Source organism: Gigantopelta aegis, chromosome 6, assembly GCF_016097555.1.
Source record: "Gigantopelta aegis isolate Gae_Host chromosome 6, Gae_host_genome, whole genome shotgun sequence".
Classification (NCBI taxonomy): Eukaryota; Metazoa; Mollusca; class Gastropoda; order Neomphalida; family Peltospiridae; genus Gigantopelta; species Gigantopelta aegis.
The window spans coordinates 17103103-17112308 of record NC_054704.1 but is presented as its reverse complement, the minus strand read 5'-3'; the positions used below and the strand labels follow the sequence as shown (position 1 = coordinate 17112308).

General features: G+C 38.7%; 1 protein-coding gene and 1 long non-coding RNA gene across 4 annotated transcripts in view; one reads left to right on the top strand and one right to left on the bottom strand.

Moving 5' to 3' along the window:
- The first annotated feature begins 5210 nt into the window (after positions 1-5210).
- Positions 5211-9206, top strand: part of LOC121375807 — a 49539-nt gene continuing 45543 nt past the window's right edge. For all 3 annotated transcript variants that reach the window (XM_041503465.1, XM_041503464.1, XM_041503463.1), the window contains exon 1: positions 5211-5333. The gene's annotated coding sequence lies outside the window, so the exon portion shown is untranslated. The remainder of the gene's footprint in view (positions 5334-9206) is intronic.
- The window catches only part of LOC121375808, a 38592-nt gene continuing 34710 nt past the window's right edge, over positions 5325-9206 (bottom strand). Inside the window, exon 3 of the long non-coding RNA XR_005958357.1 lies at positions 5325-5669. This is a non-coding gene — a long non-coding RNA (uncharacterized LOC121375808). The remainder of the gene's footprint in view (positions 5670-9206) is intronic.

Sequence of the window (9206 nt, the reverse complement as noted above, 5' to 3'; positions counted from 1 at the left end):
AGGGATCCGAGACGTCACCGATCACGTACTTGGCGTACTGACTCTTGATCTTCTGCTTCGCGAGCTGCCATTGGTCCCTGGAAGAAGCAGAAGGCCGCGTCTTGGCTGGTTGGTCCCCCGGGGGGGTCACGGCCTTCCGCTTGGCAACTCCAACATCCAATGTCGCCATCGCGGAGTCCCCCGTGGGTGGGGGTCTCGACGCTGATGAGCGACGGGCGCGAACAGGTGATGCAGGCCGTGGTGCACTGGGTAGTTGCTCCTCTTTCCGCTTCTGTACAGTCGGTGCGGTTGGTTGACGAGTCGTCTCCTTCCGCTCCGCCTGGATTGGTCGTGGTGGGGGCAGCGACGCAGACGGGACCGCCGCTGGCGGTTGAGCCACCAGCTTTGTCCCCGCCTGAGCTGTCCCTGGCGCACGTTTCTTCTTCCTTGTCCTCTTCCTCTTGGTTGTAACCGCGTCCCCGTACACCAAGGTCACGGTTGCCCGTGACCCGGTGTACGCGACGCGGTATTCCAACAGCAAGCCATAGCTAGCCATCAATCCCCCCAGGTGGGGGGTAGGTTGAGAGAGCACGAATTCACGTCTAGTCTCATTGCTAGTTCGCTTGAGAGTCTTAGTTTACAGAATTATCTTTTTTGTTCGACTCCATAGAATGCATATTGCAAAATAATTATTGTAATATTAGATTGGTGAACTTAATGGATTAAAAGTCCATTCTTTGGTGTTGACGCTTAAAACGCCCATGTAATGATTATATATTGTTTTCGCAGAGTGGGCTTCATTTCGAGCTGTATTACGGTTCGAAAATATTTTCAAACACCTTTTATGGGACACCATATATTTACTAAATGCTTTGCACATATTTTCACGTTGTAATAGTTTGTAAAACAAACATTTCGTTTTCAAACGTCTTTAAAACGTAATATTTATGGCTTTCTCAGCCATTAGGTCATTTAAGATTGACGTAAGGGGAAGTTTGTGTACTTCTGGCACAAATATTATGACTGATTGCAGTTAATCGTTGACTCAATTTACGGTTTCTGTGAAAAATGAAGTACGGGAATGGATTTACTACCTTAATTATTGTTTGACGCCTGCGTGTCATCACAGATGCCGTTAAGGTACAGTGATTTAGATGTGGATTACAGTTAGATTAGAGTATAAAAGTAATACAATGTATAACGTTAAATAACATACAGGATTATGTCGATCATAGACTTTGACACATCAACATCCAAAATCCAATTCAACCAACTAGCTTGTACAATCATTTCTTGAATGGGAGGAACATCCTTGACCCCCAAAAACCCCATGTTTTTGTTCTTGTTCGTGTTATTGTTTTGTTTTGCTAAGATGTTGTTGTTGGTGTTCTTGTTGTTGTTGTTGTTGTTGTTGTTTGTTGTTTTTTATGTTGTTGTCGCTGTTGTTTTGACTTGTTGTTTTATTTGTTTTGGGTAGGTTTTTTGTATTTGAGTTTTATGGAGTTTTGGTCCCAAATTACAATCTTCGTACGAGTCAGTGAAAATTATTATTTCTTGTAATCACTAAATGCCTTTGACAAAAATAACTAGATGGGATATGAGAGGCAAATGTGTTTCATTCGCCAAAATCTCAGAATTAAATAAAATAATTGGTGATCAACTATAAAATATTATCTTAAAAAACGTAATTGTGGAGTCAAAAACTAATGTCTGTTTTCAAACACAATTTTTATTTTTATTGTTATTTTTTTAATTTTTATTTTGTTTTCAACTTTTTTTCTTTTTTTCAATAAAATATTGCGTGGAGCTTACTCATTTAGATGTCTTATAGATTTTCAATCGGTAATTTACACCTAGTTAGAAATACATGGTAATAAATCAAATGCCAAATGTCAAACAATAATATCCCTCACAGTAATAACCTTTTACACTGTGAAATGTTGTCTGCAACATCGATTTGTCATACGTAGTATTTTTCCAATACCATAAAACAAACCTTTCAGCCTACGAAAAGGAAAGTGGTGTCGTATGGCTTAATTCGAAGATTAAACATTCGTCTAAAATTGTGTTTGCGCAGTATTTGCCAGTTTTGTGATTTCCAAAAACATCGTTGGAACATCAAAAGTTTGGTATCATTAACTTCATGTGCCGTCTACAGTTGTTTAACGAACTGCCAGAGCATTTTATTTCGCTTTGATTAGAAGTTATGGCAACAATTAGATCACACCAAAAAAAACTTGAGTGTTTGGAAACTATTTCAAGAGTTTATAATAAAACGTCCAACACACGCATAACTGATGCTCTTTCTTTGATGTGTCATGAGTGAGTTTTATTTTGCCTTAACAATGGTGAAGTCAGCAAATATTCAGCACAAAATGTATTCGAATTTGAATGGCATTTTCTGTTTATTTTATTTTTTTAATTATTCTTTTTATTTTTATATTATTTATTTTTTTAGCCCACTATCTCCTTTCTATCTCTCCATTGAATTCCCGATCTGGCAACTCCTATCTTTCAACTTATTTGGCTGTTCACCTCCACATCCCAGTCCTTGTCTCTCCAACCGTAATATGTGCTTGTCTCTTGTGGCTATACGTTCCATACATCTGCCATTTCCCATCAGCTTTAGCTGTGGGGTTAGTCTGACCACTTCGCAGAGTGTTCAGTGGTTACTTTTGGTATAGTTAGTTAGTGCCGTGTGTCAAACCAGCTTTATTAGCGATAGAAGATGAGGATGCCAGAAAGTACACAGAGACTGGACCCGTGGATGAAGTTGAGACAGGTGTGAACAGCTCAGAAGTTAGAGTCCGAGGAAATTGACAGACAGGGTTCAAACGGATTGAAATCGTCGGGGAAATAGGAACGTTTGACGGGATTTGAACCGCTGTCGTCATCTTGATAGTCCAGTAGCGTATCCACTATACCAAGAAGCTCGCTATTTCTTTTTTAAATTTTTTAGCTAGTTGGTTAATTTATTAGTTGGTTAGTTGATTAGTTGGTTAGTTTAGTTAAGGTTTTATCTCTTTAGTTAGACGGGCGGGGTTTGGCTCAGTCGCTAGATTGCTCGCCTGTAGTGCTTTGGTCGGAAGATCGAACCCCCTTGGTGGATCAATTCTGTCATTGATTTTTATCACCATCACAACCACTGTTTCATGACTGGTATATCAAAGGTCATAGTATGTGCTGTCCTGTCTGTGAAAAGTGCATATAAAAGATGCCTTGCTGCTAACACGAAATTACCCCCGCACGTAACCGACCCCGGTCGGGCTGCTGGTGATCCCTTGCACTTGCCAGCGCGGGCGGTCCCCTCTCCCACCAACCCAACCCTTTTCCTGTCCTGAACATGACAGGCGTGCACTATAACAGCTTGTTCTGAATATGTACGTAAAACCCTATGGCCTGACTTGACCTAACACGAACATGTAGCGGATTTCCTCTAAGACTGTATGTTAGAATTACAAAATGTTTGACATCCACTACTCAGTGATTAATAAATAAATGTTAAACAAAACCATCTTTACCTTTTAATTTTAGTTAGATCACCCGACACCAGTGTAGCTGACGTAGATTAAAATGTGTTGATGTTATTAAACAACTGTTCCACATATCTATACTCACGTCTCCAACACAAATGAAAAGTTATAGACTTGCATTGTTTAGAGGAAAGGAAATCTTTGTGTAGTCACCCCAGCACATTGTTATAGTTTGTTTTATATGTACATGCTTATAGACAGGACAGTACATACAACGGCCTTCACAGGCCTTTAGGAATGGTATCCGGAGAGGGGGCACAATCTTTTGTGGACGACACAAGTCATATTTTTAATCTCATATATATAGAGTATCACAAAAAACTTACATGTTCGTCCTCGAATTAAAGGCATACCTCTCCGCATCCCCGTCCCCCTCACGGTTTGGTTGTTTGGTTATACATATTTTCGTGCTTATATATAATTACGGTTCAAGCACGCTGTCCTGGCAAACACCTCAACAATGTGAGCGGTCTGTCCAGGACAGTGACTTAGGTGTTAGTGGTTAGTGAGATAGAAGTCGGTGTAGTGGTCTTAAACTTACTCTGGGTGCAAGCCGGTACCAGGATGCGAACCCAGTATATACCAGCCTTAAGTCCCGTGACTTAACCAATAAGCGCCGAGACCGGTTCTCCCGGTTCCTACGAGCCTGCTTTATATATCAGTCGAGGGGCAATGGATTATAGAGGGGAAGTCCCCGAGCCCAGGTCAAGTGTTTACCACTGAGTTAAAGTTTGTTTTGTTTAACGACACCACTAGAGCACACTGACATATTGATCATCGGTTATTGGATGTCAAACATTTAGTAATTTTGATATAGTCTTAGCGAGGAAACCTACTATATTTTTCCATTAGTTGCAAGAGCTATTTTATATGCACCAGCCCACAGACAGGATAGCACATACCACGGCCTTTGATATACAAGTCGTGGCTGGAACAAGAAATAGCCCAATAGGTATACCGGCGGGGGTTGATCCCAAACCGACCGCGCATCAAGCAGGCGCTTTACCAGTGGGCTACGTCCCGCCCCGCTTACCACTGAGCTACATCCATTAGGGTAGCCACGATTTTATGTTGAGGGGAACCAACACTGACTGGTTGGTAAATACAAAAGGTGGTGGGGCAAAAGGGGTGTGATTGGGGGGGGGGGGGCTCTCATACCCCAACCATCTGGTCAACCCTGTGGCTACATCTTGTCGACAGACAAAAATAAAATAATAATAACCTATAATAAAAAAAAGATAAGTTTTTATTCATTATATTCTCGACATAGTTCGGTATCTTCCGTCACTTTAACATTTGTATAACACTTAGAAAACGTCAAGTTGACAGACCCGTCAAAAATATTTTATAGTTCTGTATGTCGATCGATTCGCGTATTGACCCAGCCTGGTTATACAAACGGTTTTCTTTCTGCTCCCGCGTCGAGTGGTTAAGTCGCACGTTTTTTAATAGCCCTTCTCTTTCATAAACAAGGGTGGCATTGACAACTACAAATAGCAGCGGGTCTTACACACACAAAACGTCCTGACAAATGAACATCAATGCCTTCACTTAATAATTAGTTTACACCTTTGAAAAGCTGGGTCATATTTTCATGTTGGTCATGAATAGCGATGAATAAAGGAGATATGTCATGAAAACAGTTCGATCGCTGTATTTGAGAGTGCTTGTTTGAAGTCGGGTGTGCTGGGTGCGCTAGGCAACCCGGGTAGAACGAGATAGCACAGATTAAGAATCTACTGTTTTTACGCTTGGATACCGGGTTTTAAATGTCTCTGCGTAAAAAGTGAAATTATGTAAAAACTGTGGCATTATCATACGGTGAGTATTAGGCATCGATTTCACGTATTATATATGTAATTATATCACATCGTTTACTCAGCTATGGGTCTGTTTGTTGTGTCAGTATTGTGTGATTTACAGACAACATAGTCAGTGTTAAATATTAATAATGTATTTTTGTCTAATTTTGTTTTGGAGGTACGTATACCAGTATCAGCTTGCACCCACAGTGCGAGTACGGTTACCTGTTGATATGCAGTACCAAACCGCTGACACCGCTAACACTGACCTCTGACCATTCATTAACCTTTTGCCCTGGACAGACTAGGCTAGATAGTTGAGGACTGTGACAAGGACAGCGTGCTTGAACCTTAACTGGATAAAAGTACAAAAATAAATTAAAAATGAAAATGAAAATTGTTTTAGTAATAGAAAAATCGCGAATCTTTGCATTGTGGTTTGTGATTTATAAAACGTTTTTGTAACTTAGCGCCATTCAAGAAATGGTCATAGTGGACGCGAGGGGGTCATGTGGTCTAATTATGTCTACCATCATTAATGAATCTCTCTTCATGTACTTAAACATATGGTGTAGACCCATCAGACCATATTTTGGTCTCTAGTTATCTTCCCGTGTGATGGTTTGTGAAACTCGTGCAGAGACTATGATTCCAATACGTGTCCGTGCATATGCTGAGGCTCGGCGGAATCTGTTTAATATAGAGGGTGGCTGACTCATCACCGATCAACATTCGTGAAGGAGGCATATCGTGACCGCGAAACACATTCCATATAGGTTATTTGTATTGATAAAGTAATTACAAGGGCTAAACTCTACATATTTCCAGTTGTTACGCGCTCTCCGATTTGCAAACCATTGACAGAGATTAATTTAGTTCCACCTTTTTGTATTAGGCTGTGGAATGTCATATATTTTTATTTTAGGTTGGTAAACATAATTTATGTAGTGTACATATTTTCGCTGATCCCTAACTTTACATTATTATACCTTGCTAGTCGTTGAATCTAGACGAGATATAATATACATATTTTAGCTAAGTACTTATCACAGGAAGTAATTTATAACTTACAGGTTTGAAGTTTATTCACTCCGGCTAACTAAAACAAACCTCTGAACTACGTTTGTATATGCATCATGTTGTTTTAAAAATTATACTCGTTGTCTATGACTGATAAAGTAAGTAAAATCAAACTGTAATGGACAGAAAAATGACACCAAAATGTGACTCGTGTGGTATAGCAAAACAACAAATGAGCAGACAGTAACGTCAGACAATAACGTCACTTGATCCAGCCTAGGAGTATGACTGACGTATCATTATAGTTATTATTACAGGGCCCGCCGAGTGTATTTGAAAGTGGGGAGAGTGCACTGCCAGTGTGGTGACCTGGGACATGGATGTTTGAGGGCTCGAAAGGTCTGAATCTGTTGGGGGGTTCGGGGGGCAAGCGTCTTTGAGAAGATTTAGAATTTTAGTTGTTCAAATACGGCATTCTTAGCTTTCTGAGCACAGTAGCAGGGGAAAATGAGAGCATCTCCCCCCCCCCCCCCCTCCTCCTTCCCTCTCCTGTCTCCGGCCCCTGTGTTATGTTATGAGATCAAATAAAAGACGCTGAATTTTATACTTTTGAAAATTCATACATTCTTATGTTATTATACCCAATAAATATGTACAGTAGTTTAGCTATAGTGTTTTTGGTACCTCCGTTTTAGTCTAAAGGTTTAAATTACTAAGGCACCGTTTCCAGAATAGTATGATGATACAACTACCAATATCACCATTTCGTCTCCAACCAGGAACGTCATATGCCATTTTTTAATTATAATATTTTACGTTTACCCGTCTTCTTTTTTTTTAGCATAATGAGGATACTTCCTCACCCACAATACACATATCAGACTTTTAAAAACCTAGTCACCCCCTTTTAGCTGTATACAAATCTGTTCTTTAATATATATAATCTAGCATTATTATCCGTTCCTTACTTTGTCACCAACTTGTCAAAACATCTTTTGATTCTGCCTTGTACAGATATACTATTTTAAAAGTGTTAATGGTCTTATCATTCAGATTAACAAGGAAATCCGAGAGAGTATTTTTGTGCTCCATATATTTTGTCAAATATACACACGTCAAGCCTCGTTTCTATTAACACGTCATAAAGGTAGTGGGAGCTATTTGCTGGTATTCATTGTAACCATGTCAACAAACAAAGCCGTCCCATACTCGTTCGTATCATAAAGAAATATCCATGAAAGAAAGCTGAATTTACCGGCCGAGTTCACACTTACTAAAGCGGGATCTTTATGAGAGTGAACGGAATATTAGTGATTTTATATTGCACAAGAACACAGGGAGCAGCGATCGAAACACATTGATTATGTGCCTCAAGAAACCGAATAATTTTGTCATAAGTTGCTGTTAAAATTCATTCTGTTTATTTTTTCCTGTGAACGGTTTACGGTCACTGTTGTAATTGAGTGTTCAGTTTTTGGTGGAGTGTAATTATTTTAATACGAAAAATCATGAAAGTAATGTTACATTCATGCACTGATGGTTTTTAAAATTATGCGTTGAGTAATAAAATGTGAAGGAATCATTTCGATTTGCTTAAAATAAACGCATTTTCATGAAGTTTTCAAAATCTCATAAGTGTCTCTATGTGTGTGTATTTACCACATATATATACGTTGTATTTTAGGTAATTTAGTCCTATAACGTGATCACCTTAATAAACGTCATAAAATTACAAATGACAATTGAGTTTTGCTATTTATGAGAAAAAATTACTATTTGGGGGAAAGGTCAAAGATGAAAATATTTTAGACTTTTCGGCGTCTAATCAAAATGCTTCAACATGTGCATCAAACTAGCGACTTTAAACTTGTTAATAAAATAGGTGAGGTGAAAACCGAAAATGAAAACTAATAATATTTTTCAGGCCACTAGATTAACAAATATAGTTTAATGGATAAACATTAATTCATATAATTTTCTTTCTCATTTAAATAGCCGATGTTTTTGTTTGTGCAAGAGTGTCGTTAAAAACATTTTATTTATTGTTTGTTTTTTGATCAATGGGAAATAGAGGAGAAATAAGTTAAGAAAGGAAGGAAATTGTTTATTTAACGACGCACTCAGCACATTTTATTTACGGTTATATGGCGTCGGACATATGGTTAAGGACCACACAGATATTGAGGGAGGAAACCCGCTGTCGCCACTTCATAGGCTACTCTTTTCGATTAGCAGTAAGGGATCTTTTATATGCACCATCCCATAGACAGGATAGCACATACCACGGTCTTTGATGTACCAGTTGTAGTGCACTGGCTGGAGCGAGAAATAGCCCAATGGATGAGTTAAGAATAAGCTCAAGGAAGATAACCTTGATCCAATAACTGTAATCTCATAAAAATACTGCAGTAACAACTAATATAGTTTATTACAAGAGTTATAAAATCAATTACTAACGTCTAATAACTAAACATTAACCCGTGTCCTGGACAGACAACCCAAATAGCTGAGGTGTGTGCCCAGGACAACGTGTTTGAACCTTCATTGGATATAAGCTTGAAATAATAAAAATGAAAAATATGTAACATTTTTAATTTTTTCAAATGTTTAAAAATATATCTGTGATCATTTGCAGTGAGTCCTTAATTTTATTAAGTACTATATATACATAGTATCGGTATACAATTCATCCATTTGTAGATTCGTAGATTTGTAGTGTGGGGTGTTTTTTTGTGTCTCTGGGTTTGTTAGTTTGGTTGTGGCGGCTTTCTTTTCTCTATTTTTTGTTGTTGTTGTTGCTGTTTTTGATTTTTGATTTTGGTTGTTTTTCTTTTTGGGGGTTAGGGGGAGGGTGGCGGGTTGAGAAAACAGA